At 46.3% G+C, this 15,446-nt stretch overlaps 1 pseudogene across 1 annotated transcript; it reads left to right on the top strand.

The window, feature by feature from the left end:
• Positions 1-4,088: 4,088 nt before the first annotated feature.
• Positions 4,089-15,240, top strand: LOC311128590 (2-hydroxyacyl-CoA lyase 1-like; annotated as a pseudogene). The gene is made up of 9 exons: positions 4,089-4,093; positions 10,868-10,948; positions 11,108-11,180; positions 11,369-11,446; positions 11,623-11,717; positions 12,017-12,129; positions 12,736-12,871; positions 13,219-13,324; positions 15,115-15,240. The product of its transcript is annotated as a 2-hydroxyacyl-CoA lyase 1-like (transcript).
• Positions 15,241-15,446: the final 206 nt, after the last annotated feature.

The following is a 15,446-nucleotide window of genomic DNA, read 5'->3' on the forward strand; positions in this document are numbered from 1 at the left end:
GTAGGAGTGATACTGAGGGCTGCAGGGCCTGGGTTAGCCTCTACATCACCAGAGGAACAGAGGAGGACTAGAATAAGGATACGGCTAAAGGCTTTAAGAACTGGTCTTCTAGTGCGTTGGGTACATAGAATAAAGGGGGCAGATTTCCGGGTGTTATAGAAAAGATTCAGGGCATTATGTACAGACAAGGATATGGAAGGATATGAGTAAAGTGGAGGTAAACCTAAGCGTTGGGTAACAATGAAAGAGATAGCATCGCTGGAGTCATCAATTGAGTCGGTCTCCGCGTGTATAGGGGAAGGTGCAAAGGAGCTATCTAAGGCAGGTTTAGCTAGGCTGGGGGGTCTACAGTGATATAGTACAATTAGAAATAACCGAAACAACAATAAACTAACCATGTTTGGGCTGAGGCTAAACATAAACAGGATGTAGTACCGTAAAAAGGAACAGTCCAGCAGATATCAGCTGTATATCTGAGTTATCATAAGGTCCGGTGGTGAAGCACTAGTAAGAGGCCACGGCTAGCGTGTGCTAGCGGGCCAGGGCTAGCAGATGGATGGAATCTTCGTGGTTAACGTCGTAACCACATCAGACGATTTCGTCGGCAGACCAGTCGTGTAGGATCGGCGGGGCTCCGTGTCAAAACTAGGTGGTCCCGTCCGGTTGACAGAGAGGTAGATAGCCGGGAGATGGGCGATGGGCCTAGCTCAGGATGATTAGCCAGACCACAGCGTCCGTTTTGTTGTAGCTGGCTGGTGGTAGCTAGCTGGTAGCGATGAATCCGGAGTTAAAGGTCCAGTGATTCAGTGATTCCGGCGGAAAAACTGATATGTTCTGGGTCGATAACGCGCTGTGCAGACTGGCCGAATATCCGGTGATCAATGTCCAGTGATTAAAATTAATCCCGCGGAAAAAAATCCAATGTTCTGGGTGAAACACCGCTAGCTGTGGCTAATAGCAAGTAGCTAGTTAGCTGGCTAGCTAGTTTCAACTGGAGATTCTAGATTCTAGATAAAGGTAAGTCGATAATAGAATCCGTTCCACATTGAGTGAGGCGGGTTGCAGGAAAGTATATTTTGTAGAAGGATGAAAAGTCTGATAGGGAAATATGTACGAAAAATACAAAAAACAGGGTATTTACAGGCTATTTACAGACACACGACAGAAACAGGACTGCACTACTTCGCCATCTTGGAAAAAAGTGGCGTGACGTTTTTGTAACCATGTAAATCTCTCTCGGACAAGTTGATGTATTTGATGTATTTTTCTATTACATGTATGACATTTCATTGAGATATTTTGTGTTTTAATGACGCAAAATTGAATTACAGCCTAACTCTGCTTTCTGTTGTCGCCATCAGGCTGCAGTGGTGACCTTCACTACCGTGACCCACAAGGATGAAACTTCCCAGACCAGCCTCACCCTCAGCAGGGGAAAGAGAAGCTACCCAGACCTACACACCTTTGTGCAGGACATGAAGGACGAGTAAGTTGCTCTTTGGCTTCCCCATGCATCCCCTAGATATGTTCCCTATCTCAATTGCATACTCCTCGTGTCCTCTCTTCTCAAAACCCATTGGATGAGAAAGCCAGAGGTCCCGCCCTTCTGACCTTCTCATCCAATGGGTTTTGAGAAGGAGGCGAGGAGATTGAGAGTCTCCCATAGTCTCGGGCCAATACAAAGGACTCAACGGACCAAATAACCAATCAGGGATGTCTGGGTGTGGCCTAGTTCCATAGAGGTCCATCCATAACGTAGTCTAAGATAATAGAGGTAATGTCCATCCATAACGTAATCTAAGATAATAGAGGTAATGTCCATCCATAACGTAATCTAAAATAATAGAGGTAATGTCCATCCATAACGTAATCTAAAATAATAGAGGTAATGTCCATCCATAACGTAATCTAAAATAATAGAGGTAATGTCCATCCATAACGTAATCTAAAATCATAGAGGTAATGTCCATCCATAACGTAATCTAAAATAATAGAGGTAATGTCCATCCATAACATAGTCTAAGATAATAGAGGTAATGTCATGTAGTTCATTGTGTACTTGCATTTATTTACTTTTCAGCCATTGGAATCTGCTGAGTGAGAATATGCGTGCCGGGGTGAGTTATAGTCACCTCTAAAGTAGTTAATGTTGGTAAAATGGACCAAACATTCATTTGTGGAAATCCTGCAGGACCTTTAATCCTGAACCACTGCTTTAATTGACTAGCTTGAGTAAATGGTTCTACATTTTATATCAGTGCAGCCCCTTTAACAAACTAACTCTGTATGGTCTTTTAACATTGCAGATGAGCAGACATGAGTTTAGTGCCAAGTGCATGGATATTGTAGCATGGGTGATGGAGTCTACATCCACTGTGGTTGTTCCCGCCCTTGACCTCACCATGCAGATAGAGCTCTCTGATTCGCCAAGCTCTTCTGGATCAGGAAGTAATGAGGCAGGAGAGGTGACCTCTCTTGGCCGCAGCGTCAGATTCAGCTGTAGTGGAGGACCCAGCAGGTGCACCAGCGCCAGAACTGCCTGCAGCACACGCACTCCCACGCCTTTCCCCTCCTCTCACAGGTACCTAGCCCTATCCCCTCCTCTCACAGGTACCTAGCCCTATCCACGCATCTCACAGGTACCTAGCCTTATCCACGCCTCTCACAGGTACCTAGCCCTATCCATGCCTCTAACAGGTACCTAGCCCTATCCATGCCTCTCACAGGTACCTAGCCCTATCCGCTCCTCTCAAAGGTACCTAGCCCTATCCTCTCCTCGCACAGGTACCTAGCCCTATCCCCTCCTCTCAAAGGTACCTACCCCTATCCCCTCCTCTCACAGGTACCTACCCCTATCCACGCCTCTCAAAGGTACCTAGCCCTATCCCCTCCTTTCACAGGTACCTAGCCCTATCCCCTCCTCTCACAGGTACCTACCCCTATCCACGCCTCTCACAGGTACCTAGCCCTATCCCCTCCTCTCACAGGTACCTAGCCCTATCCCCTCCTCTCACAGGTACCTAGCCCTATCCCCTCCTCTCACAGGTACCTACCCCTATCCCCTCCTCTCACAGGTACCTACCCCTATCCACGCCTCTCACAGGTACCTAGCCCTATCCCCTCCTCTCACAGGTACCTACCCCTATCCACGCCTCTCACAGGTACCTAGCCCTATCCCCTCCTCTCACAGGTACCTAGCCCTATCCCCTCCTCTCACAGGTACCTAGCCCTATCCATGCCTCTAACAGGTACCTAGCCCTATCACCTCCTCTCACAGGTACCTAGCCCTATCCACGCCTCTCACAGGTACCTAGCCTTATCCATGCCTCTCACAGGTACCTAGCCCTATCCATGCCTCTAACAGGTACCTAGCCCTATCCATGCCTCTCACAGGTACCTAGCCCTATCCCCTCCTCTCAAAGGTACCTAGCCCTATCCTCTCCTCTCACAGGTACCTAGCCCTATCCCCTCATCTCAAAGGTACCTAGCCCTATCCTCTCCTCTCACAGGTACCTACCCCTATCCCCTCCTCTCACAGGTACCTACCCCTATCCACGCCTCTCAAAGGTACCTAGCCCTATCCCCTCCTCTCACAGGTACCTACCCCTATCCACGCCTCTCAAAGGTACCTAGCCCTATCCCCTCCTTTCACAGGTACCTAGCCCTATCCCCTCCTCTCACAGGTACCTACCCCTATCCACGCCTCTCACAGGTACCTAGCCCTATCCCCTCCTCTCACAGGTACCTAGCCCTATCCCCTCCTCTCACAGGTACCTAGCCCTATCCCCTCCTCTCACAGGTATCTAGCCCTATCCCCTCCTCTCACAGATACCTAGCTCTATCCCCTCCTCTTTTTGCAGGTATTTCCTGTTATAGGTACAAATATCCATTCCAGATCCACTTAGTGAGAAATACTACTTAGATACTACACAACCACTCTAAAACGTTTACTCTGAATGTTAATGTTTGCTCTGAGTGTGGTTTGAGATGGTTCACAATGCTTCCTTTGAATAATAATAACAAGGTTGAGTTTGTGTCCCAAATTCTTGGATCATATTTTTTATTTTGTTACCATATACTATTCATTTATGTTGTGCATTCTGCAGGTCCATGACCTCTTTTCTAAGTGAGAACGAAGAGCGATATGTCTCCTCACCTGAGGGTGGCGATAGAGAGATGAGACACAGACAACACTCAGCACCACTGAGATCTGTGTTTGGCATCTCTGAGGACTCTGTCTTCGACATGGTCCAGAGCGGCCAGTCGCAGGGTGACATCGTACCGCTGCCCAAACGGAGTAGACAGGAGAAATACAGACCTAGCAAAATGTCAACGGACGGCAAGTTTATGATGGGTATTGTCGAGTTGGTTATAAACCTTCTCAACTCCATATTGGCTGAGCTAATGCGAAGTGTCAGTCAGGGAACTCTAGTTCTGCTGACTGGAAGTATCTCAGCAAGTCAACAGTTTGCCCAAGAGATGCTAAGCATGGCGACTTCTAAGATGTATTCCCATGCCATAGAGCATATTGCGCTCGGCCACAAGTCTCCCCTTGAGTTAGAGAGGGAGCTTGAGGCCATCTTGGGTCCTCTGGCTGGACAGGTCATAGTCATCATCATAGATAGCATCATCAAGGCTAAAGCCAACGGAGGAAATGAGGGGAGAGCGTCCAGCCCCTTGACCTATTTTCTAACTGCCATTTCGGCAGAAATACAAAGCCTAGTGGTTCACAGATCGGCTAGCAGACCATCCACCAGACTGTCCAACAACGACCCACTGCTGAACATTTCCAAGTCAAAGGTCTTAAGATCAGTTCTGCTCAAAATGGCAGAGCTCTTTGGCCAAGGTCCAAGTGAAACCTGTCTAGTTCCACTAGTCCAGAGTCAGTCCAACAACTCCATTTGCGACTGGACTGTGAATGCAGGCACCATTCATCCAAGTACATTTCTGTCCGACAACAGAGTGACAGAAGTGTCATCCGATGTTGTGGATCTTGTACTTGAGGTTTTTTGGATAACAGGATTTTTGGATAACAGGAACCCGTCAAGGCCACAGAGTGCCTGCTCCCACAACTCAGCTAGTGGAGCAATAGATATGAGAGCTCTTGCTGGGGACTTGGTCAGACAGGTGTCTGTCAAACTCAGCCCATTTGTCTCTGAGAGTCAACTCTCCACCATGTCCATGACAGATCTGTCATCATCTTTTTCTGACTCCACCTTGAAGCAGTTGTGTTCTCGCTCTGTTGTTGCTCTGGCAACTGCCTGTCAAGCAATCAAAACAGAGCTTGAGAACCAGAGACCTACCAACCTGGCACCCAGAGACCTACTATCGTCTCTGGTAGAGACCATTGAGGACATGGATATCTCTGACATCCTCCAGGGCCCGTCGGCCATTTTGGAGGAGGCTGCTGTGATAAAGCACCCAGAGATGTCCACCTCGACAATATACAGATCTCTGCTTCTCGACTCATCTCTCGCCTCCTCTAAGATGGTCACTGAGAGCATTATCTTCAACAACCCATGCCCATCAGAGGAGAATGTGAGTATTCAGAAGGAGCTCCCTGCTGATAAAGTTGACATCCTCCATGGTCAACCAGTGGAGGAGTATATTGTCAAAGCTGAGCAATGCATCACTCAGGTCATTCAGGATGCAGCTGTGACATATACTGCTGCGCTGGATAAAACCGACACTTGTGGGAAACTGTCGGAAATCCTATCTGTCCATGTTTCCTCAGAGAATATTGAGGAGGCATCCTCTGATCTCTTTGGTGGAATTATTTCCGACCTGCATGAGGTATCTGAGGTCAATAAGGCCTCCATGCGTACGAAATCAGGTCGCAAAATGTTCTGGGTGGAAGTGAGTTCAGGTTCCCAGAAGATTTATACCAAAACCCTGGACAAACTAAGGAAGCTGTTCACCTCCCACCATCTCACTGAGGGAAAAAATACTCCTGTGCAAATCGAGCTTTCTGCAACTGGACTACTTGTAACTGAGGCCACTGTGCAGGAATCTCCTGTAACTGAGGCCACTTTGGCAGTGTCTCCTGTACAGAAGACAGACAGTAAGACCCTTCTAAGTCCCCAGCCTCAGCCTACCAGCTCACCCTCGACACCTGCACTAAAGGGGTAATCAAACAGGTGATCTCGGTGCTGAGGGTGGACACTTCAAAGGAAGACTGCTCCGCTTCCGTTGGGGAGAGCACGTCAAATTCATCCTTCGACTTCAACCAGAAGTTGGACTCGATAATTTCGAAATTGGAGGACCTCACCATTTCGAGTGATGTGACATCAGCCGAGATTGCCACACTCACGCGATCTCTTAGTGCAGCCAGCAGAACCTCTAACATTTCCATCCAGAGCTTTCACAGTGCTGAGTTCCGAGCTAAGGCCAAACACATTGTGAGTGAGACCATTCTCAGAGCTGCTAGCAAAGCCAGCCATTCTTTGCTACAGAGCATGCCTAGCACCACCTTCTCACACCATGCGGTTTCTACAGCCGAAGATATAGTAAATATTATCATGCAAGACCTTGAAAGTGTATCCCAGTACACTGTGGACGACGCAGACTCCTTCCCACTAGGAGAGAAAAAGCTGGAGTTCCAGCTCAAACCCAGAGTTGTCTTTGACAACTTATTGGATGCTGCTCAAACCATGTACCACAGAGTAAAGGATAGACTGAACATCTTTTTCTCTTTTCCACCAGTGTCAGTCACCACAGCCAAATATGTGCTGGACTCCGCCCCTGTGGAGACACTCAGACATTCTAAGTCCGCTGACACTGCTCTTGTTGAGGACAGGAGCCGCCCTCCGTCTGTGAGAAGTGAGAAGCCTTTGTCAAAAGTCTGTTTGGCTAAAAGGTCTAAAGCCCTTGTGTCTTCGAGTGGCTCTTCAACAGACCACCATATAATTGACACATGCAGTGAGGATGTCACTCTGCCCACCAGGAGTATGTCAGTTGTGAGCAACAACAGTTTGAAGAGAGCCTCTCCTCTCCACGGCAGTGGATTGAGTGAAAGTTGCAAACCTCTTGTGGCTCTAAAAGACGTAACAGTGGCAGTCAGCCAAGAAGGCTTTAGCAAAACTGCAAAGAAGACGCTCAGCTTGATCCTAAATGTGATCAAGTGTAGAGTGGCCAACTCTGAGAGTTCATCTGTTGGGCAGATTGCAAGTGAGGAGTGTCTGATAGCCACTAACATGTTAGACTCTGTACTGGAGAGCCTTGACCAGTTGCCTGACATGAGCGCTGCCGATGAAATCACAAGGACAGAATCCCATACCTCTATCGCAATGGACGAGACAGGTTCACGGTCAACGCTTGTGAGCCAACAAGAAATAAACATATCTGACACCAATATCATAGTGAAAACTATAATGGACACATTGAAGACGGACGACCCAGAGATGACTTCAGCAGAAGAACATCTGGATAGGCTCCTGTCAGTTGAAGCCCTTCAAGGTGCATCTGGCAACCTGATCGCAAAGGTCCATGGTCTCATTCAGGAGAGAACCATAAACCGCCAGCTTCAATCCATGGTTGGCCACAGAAGCCTCTCTCAACCAGCGCTGCCTAAACCAGCCCTGAGGAAGCTGTCAAAGGACGATGCCTCAGAGCTCATTTACAACTTTGCCCAGACTTCTGTTAGGAGACTCCTGGGGCAGTGTATGGGAAGGCCTATGCCACCATCGGCTGAAATGGTTTTGGATCAGGTCATCAAGTTGATGACAGACGTGGTGATGGACAGCCTGACTTATGTGTCCAAGTCTACAATGGAGGATGGTAAGTGAAAGTACCTATTTTCATCTGCATAGGACTTAATTGTAACATGATGCTCAATACATTGCGTTTTATGATGTGAAATTCACTGGTTGTGTCCAAAATGGCACCTTCTTCCATATTTAGTGCACTACTTTTGACCAGACCCTATGGGCCCTGGTCAAAAGTAGTGCACTATAAAGTGAAGAGAATGCCATTTGGGATGCAGTGACTGACTTCAATGGCTGCGTCCTCTTCTCCCAGTTATTGTACACAGGTCGGTCACACTAGCGTGCTCTTCTCACTCAGACACCAGCAATGCCACAAGTGACATCACTCATGGTGTTGTAGCTGACCTTAATGCTACTGAGGAATTCCCTGCCAGGAGCCTTAGCCCGGCTGATGTAAAGGCTGACGGCATGGCCCGTCTTCCCTCTGCCAGAGGGGAAGAGACTAAGAAGAACAGGAAGTGGCGTTTCCTACCGAAAATGCATAAGTTTCCAAAGATCATGATTAAGGTAGGGTGCTCTGTGTTTTGAGATTACCTCTGTAAGGCAGGGCTGAAATTTACCCTACAGATTCACTACACCCCTATTGTCTCTCAGCATTAGAACAAAACTGTTGTCATTGTCTTTAGGAGGTTGAGTGAGGACGCTGTAATGCAATCCTAATACACATGGGAGAGTCCCAAATGGCACCCTATTCCCTATATAGTGCACAACTTTTTACCAGAGCTCTCTGGGCCCTTGTCAAAAGTAGTGCCTTACGTAGCGAATAGGGTGCCTTTTAGGATGCACACTCTGTATTTTACACAGGCTCAGTTGTCCTGATGTGTTTTGTCAACAGCTGTTCAAGACAAAAGGGGAACCGAAGAGACACCCTGAACAGGATGCGCTGCCTACCAAACATCTCAGAGAGACTCATATTTCACAGGGTAAGTGATAAGCATCGATAATGTCATATTGATGTATCACCCTATGACAAGCTTGTTAAAACAGTGACAACAGATACAGGCAGACCGACGGACAGACATGCAGACAGACAGGCAGACTGACAGGCAGACGGACGGGCAGACAGACATACAGGCAGACAAAAAGACAGGCAAACAGGCAGACAGACAGACGGACAGGCAGACGGACAGGCAGGCAGGCAGACAGACAGACAGACAGACGGACGGACAGACAGACAGACAGACAGGCAGACAGGCATACAGACGGACAGACAGGCAGACGGACAGACAGGCAGACAGGCAGACAGACGGACAGGCAGACGGACAGACGGACAGACACAAACACACACATTCATTTTCTGATTATGAAATGTTCTCATGACAGATGCTGAGTGTGAGGTTCCAGAGGTTCCATCCACTTCCCCACCTAAGGAGGACCTGACAACCACACCGGCCCCTGCTCCCCAGGAGTCCCAGTCCCGTAAACGCCCACTCATAGTCAGGGTGTTACACGCTCTCTCCAGAGCCATCTCCAAACCATTCACAGGAGCTTCTGGGAAGAAGAATTAGCCAAATGCCTGATTTTATTAATATGATATTTTAATCAGAGCCTTTATTTAATAAAACATTACTGCATTGATTTCTGTCTATAGTAGTCTTCATGTATGTGCAAGATAACGGTAAAGTACTTCAAACCACATAGTCAAAAGTATTCATAGTGAAGTACCGTTTATGATTATTGATTGTGGAAATACACATAATACAGAAAAGTTGTTGTCACATATAAAGACAGACATAAAGGAGAACTCCATAGACCAGTCACATTCTCAAGCCATAACTAAATCCATGAATGGATCTCCTATAAGATGACAGGAGAACATTTGTAACACTTTCTATGAAGCCTATATCTATAATGCATACACTCAAGTCATTTACATTTTACATTTTAGTCATTTAGCAGAAGCTCTTATCCAGAGCGACTTACAGTTAGTGAGTGCATACATTTTTTTTTTCATACTGTCATACACTCATAATGACTTAACTGAGTTAAGTGTTAAGTAAAGTGCAGTTATAAACACATAATGAGGGCTTATTATGTATTTCTTGCAATAAAAAAAGAAAAATGCTACTAGTTTATTAAATATTCATGACTGCTATTGCACGGCTCATGTCCACACTTCTGTACAATAGGGGGCAGTAATGCACCATAACGTTGGATGCCAACTGCCTATAAACCCCACTGAAGAAGAAAAAGCTACTCATGTAATGCATGCTGGAAAGCAGACAAAACTAATGATTTGCAAGAGATCTAAACACGATTTATAAGCTACTGAACAACAAGTCCAAGAAATCATTGCTAACCGCGTTTGCACTTTGAACAGATTTCTCGACAATAATAATGGAAGATGTGACTGGGGCTCAGCTCATTGCAGAGGCACTAAAAGCTCAGGTGAAGTGTGTGCAATATATATAAAACAGTGTTATACTGTGTAACCGTGTTGCTAATAATATATTAGTCGCTGATCATGTCCTTGGCAGTGAGAATGTAACACTATGAGTTGTGAAAGTGTGCCATAGGTCATTGCACTGGTATAGCTAACTATTAATATTGTTGTAGAAAAACATTTAGATGTTTATGTGGAATAGTATATGTTAACACCCTTGTTGATGCATGCCAATGTGTGTGTCAATGCAAAGAAAATCTAAACTACATTGTAACAATTCATATACAATTCAGTATGAAAATGTATGCACTCACTAACTGTAAATCGCTCTGGATAAGAGCGTCTGCTAAATGACTAAAAATGTTTAAAAAAAGGTAAATATACTGTATCTACATGTAACTCTCTACAGAATGTAGAATATATGTTTGGAATAGTTGGTGTTCCAGTCATTGAAGTAGCTAAGGCAGCTCAAGCCTCAGGAATCAAGTATGTGGGAATGCGCAATGAACAAGCCATAAGCCACCTTTTTATTACTAAACCAGCTCTCCCCAAATCATGTGATATTAACTACCCGTACATAGACTACAGGAGCGTGTAGTGTGTGAGGGTCAGTTTCATAGCTTTTTTGCATTGCTAATTATGTCTGCCTGTCTGTCTGACCCTTTGTGTGTCTGTCTGCCTGTCTTCCTGTCTGTCCCTCTGTCTGTCTGTTCCTCTCCAGTCCAGGTGCGTGTCTGGTTGTGTCTGGACCGGGACTCATCCATGCACTTGGTGGAATGGCCAGCGCTAACATGAACTGCTGGTATGCTAGAACTCCACAAACAGAAGACCCTACTACTCATGTTCAGTGGTCCTTTCAAAAGAAGGGATGCTATCCGCACACTGCAAAAAATGATCTGAGGACTCCAAACTATCTCAGATTGTCAGTTGATGTCATTGTGTGATACCTCTCTCTCTGTAGGCCTGTGATTGTTATTGGAGGCTCCTCCGATCAAAACCAAGAGACCACTGGGGCGTTTCAAGAGTTTCCACAGGTACCGATTGAACCATGATATTTATGACTTTTGAACATTAGGGGGTTGTTTCCCAGGACACAGATTAAGCCTAGTCATGGCCTAAAAAGCAAACTCAATAGAGAATCTCTGTCTGGGAAACTGGCCCTAGCAGTTTAATTGCTGAAAGAGGAAATAATTTGTTATTTGTGGTCCTCTTTCTCTGTCAGGTGGAGGCATGCAGATTGTACAGTAAGTTCTCTGCTAGGTCTAGCAGTCTGGATATGATCTCCTCAGTGGTAGAGAAGGTATACAGTCTACTCTGACTCCCTCTGTGTAGTCCTCTTCATATCATTTGGTATCACCTGCAATTGTCTTTTTTCTGACCTCTAATTTTCCAGCTTAGCAAGGTACCTTAACTGCTTCATAAGAGCACAGCACAGCCTTAATTGATCTGAATTTAAGGGTGTTTGGTATGTCTAAGGCAGCACGCACTAGCATGTATGGACGTCCAGGTGCTGTATACGTAGACATATCTGGGGACATGGTCAATGCTAAATTGGACAGGAGCAGAGCCAGGTTAGTGGCCATCACTGTCTTTCATCCATTTAAAATGTATACTAATGTGTTACTGTTGAATATGTATACCTCTGAATTCACATCACCGTAGTCATTTTTATTTTATCTTGTTATACCTTTTAACGTCTGAAGTGAACCAGAAATTAAATTACTTAGAAAATATAGCACTATATCAAAATATTCTCATCAGAGAATAGCAATAAGCCTCGATAGACCTTCATGGTTTATTTACATATGCAATAAAGTTGCTAGGTAACATGTTTAATGTTTGACCTATTATTTATTATTTCCTTTGTCAGAGAGGTGCCCTGTAGTCCACCTCCTCCTGTGAGTATGGCTGACCATATGGTGATCACAGAAGCACTGGCGGTCCTGAAAGGAGCCAAACGGACTTTACTCATCATTGGCAAAGGTAGGCATTGCTTTTTTAATAGCCAGATAATCTGGGGGAAACAGAACTAAAATCTTGCATAATTGCGTCAGATACTTGGATAAGGTCTGGGGAGATGTTAAGAGAAAGATACTAACGCCACTTGCGAACTCTCCACCCCCCTAAACGGAAACTCTCTGCAAGTTTCCGGCAAGTTTATGGGCCAAATGTCCCCTCCCGTTCTGAAATTGAAAAGATGCGAGCACCTGCGAAATCGGGATTTGTCCAAATGATTAGTGGTGAAAAATCAGCGTACCGGAACAAAGTTGTCACATCCCATTCTGTTGACAGACGCTACTTCCAGTTATGTTACGTGCGTCTGCCCAAGAGAGATCAATAGCCAGCTGAGACGCACTGTAACACATATAGCACTGTACCACGGTTCAGTTGAAAACTGGGCCACGTTCAGTCGACAAATGTTGTTGACATGATTTCTCATTCTACCTGTCTGAGAGGCACGTTCGTTCTACATGCTATATTTCTATCTGAACGTTGCACAACGTTTTGCTCAGCTGAATGCATCCCAGTTGTGAAGACCAGTCTGTTGAAATCCGTGTGGCAGTGCCCTCTGTCTGTGTCCCTCTGCAGGTGCAGCCCATTAAAAAGCAGAGGGGGCTCTGAAGGAGCTGGTGGAGGGGTGTGACCTGCCCTTCCTGCCCACCCCCATGGGTAAAGGGGTGCTGCCTGACGATCACCCCAACTGTGTTGCTGCTGCCCGCTCCAGGTCAGCCTCTCCTTCTCTCAGCTGGCATCATATTCATGTACAGACCATTGACTGTATAAGTAGGACCAAGAATTTCCCTGACCATTTGAACGGACCACGAAACTCCTGAAATCCCTATCTATAACTAGTCTCTCCTGGCCAGGTCATGTCAATGTAAACTGGTGTCAATCAAACAACTACACTACTCCTATAACTAGCCTCTTTTCATTACATTTTGTTTTGTCCCTGCTCTCCTCCTCCTCTCTTCCTATCCTCCTCCTCCTCTCTTCCTATCCTCCTCCTCCTCTCTTCCTCCTCCTCCTCCTCTTCCTATCTTCCTGGTTCTATGGTCTTGGTGGGGACTGCAGAGCTCTGCTCCAGTCTGATGTTGTGGTCCTACTTGGTGCCAGACTCAACTGGATCCTGCACTTTGGCCTTCCCCCCAGGTTTGACACCCAAGTAAAGGTCATCCAGCTAGGTCAAAGGTCACCAGTAGGGTTTCTTTTTTTTCCTTCTTTTTTTCGGATTCCAGATTTTCTGCTTATTCCGTTCTGATTTCTGGAATCTTCCAACAGGGATTTCTGGGAATTTGGGGAAAGTAACTGTAATTTTGCAACCCTAGTCACAGGTCATTTCATAGTGAACTACATTTCATTGTAACCAGGTATAAAGGTATTTGACTCAGTCTATTGGATTTAGTCTATCAATTATATAGCTTCTCTATAAGTCTTTGTGGTCTCTCCAAATAATGTCATGGCTGTCTTAGTGCTGTACAGTACATCTATATTTAAGCAATAAGGCCCGAGGGGGTGTGGTATATGGCCAATATACCACGTCTAGGGGCTGTTCTTAAGCACGATGCAACGCAGAGTGCCTCGACGATACAGCCCTTAGCCGTGGTATATTGGCCCTATACCACAAACCCCAGAGGTGCCTTATTGCTATTATAAACTGGTTACCAACGTAATTCGAACAGTCAAAATAAATTTCAAATCAAATCAAATCAAATTTTATTGGCCACATGCGCCGTAATACAACAGGTGCAGACATTACAGTGAAATGCTTACTTACAGCCCTTAACCAACAGTGCATTTATTTTAAACAAAAAAGTAAAAATAAAACAACAACAAAAAAAGTGTTGAGAAAAAAAGAGCAGAAGTAAAATAAAATAACAGTAGGGAGGCTATATATACAGGGGGGTACCGGTGCAGAGTCAATGTGCGGGGGCACCGGCTAGTTGAGGTAGTTGAAGTAATATGTACATGTGGGTAGAGTTAAAGTGACTATGCATAAATAATTAACAGAGTAGCAGCAGCGTAAAAGGATGGGGTGGGGGGGCAGTGCAAATAGTCCGGGTAGCCATGATTAGCTGTTCAGGAGTCTTAAGGCTTTGGGGTAGAAGCTGTTGAGAAGTCTTTTGGACCTAGACTTGGCACTCCGGTACCGCTTGCCGTGCGGTAGCAGAGAGAACAGTCTATGACTAGGGTGGCTGGAGTCTTTGACAATTTTGAGGGCCTTCCTCTGACACCGCCTGGTATAGAGGTCCTGGATGGCAGGAAACTTGGCCCCAGTGATGTACTGGGCCGTACACACTACCCTCTGTAGTGCCTTGCGGTCGGAGGCCAAGCAGTTGCCATACCAGGCGGTGATGCAACCAGTCAGGATGCTCTCGATGGTGCAGCTGTATAATTTTTTGAGGATCTGAGGACCCATGCCAAATCTTTTCAATCTCCTGAGGGGGAATAGGCTTTGTCGTGCCCTCTTCACGACTGTCTTGGTGTGTTTGGACCATGATAGTTCGTTGGTGATGTGGACACCAAGGAACTTGAAGCTCTCAACCTGTTCCACTACAGCCCCGTCGATGAGAATGGGGGCGTGCTCAGTCCTCTTTTTTTTCCTGTAGTCCACAATCATCTCCTTTGTCTTGGTCACGTTGAGGGAGAGGTTGTTATCCTGGCACAACACGGCCAGGTCTCTGACCTCCTCCCTCAACGTGACCCATGTTATACGGTCAGATATACCACAGCTTTCAGCCAATCAGCATTCAGGGCTCGAGTCACCCGGTTTATAAAAGGGAACGTGTGTGTGTCAGCCTTAGCATTATGTGGTGGTGCCTGGTTATTTCTGTTGTGTTTAGCTTGAGGTTTGGCCACTCCTCCAGCTGCTGTTACATGTGTCACGCACGGCGCTCTTCCTGTCGTGTCGTTGCTGGTATGTTGTAGTAACGTTCCACATACGTTATTTATGTCAAGGTCAATGTCAAGGTTGATCTGTGTGCTGAGGAGATGGGGAACAACGTGCAACCTGCTGCTGCTCTCCTGGGGGACATCAATACTATTGTCAAGCAGGTAACACAACACAGTCCTGGGGGACTGGAGATCCTGGTTTGAATCCAGGCTCTGTCGTAGCCGGCCGCGACCGGGAGACCCATGGGGCGGCGCACAATTGGACCAGCGTCGCCTAGGGTAGTGGAGGGAATGGCCGGCTCAGTTCGTAGAGCATGGTGTTTGCAACGCCAGGGTTGTGGGTTCGATTCCCACGGGGGGTATGAAAAAAAAAAGTTACGTATGCACTAACTGTAAGTCGCTCTGGATAA

Source organism: Coregonus lavaretus, assembly GCF_964263955.1.
Source record: "Coregonus lavaretus genome assembly, chromosome: 4".
NCBI lineage: Eukaryota > Metazoa > Chordata > Actinopteri > Salmoniformes > Salmonidae > Coregonus > Coregonus lavaretus.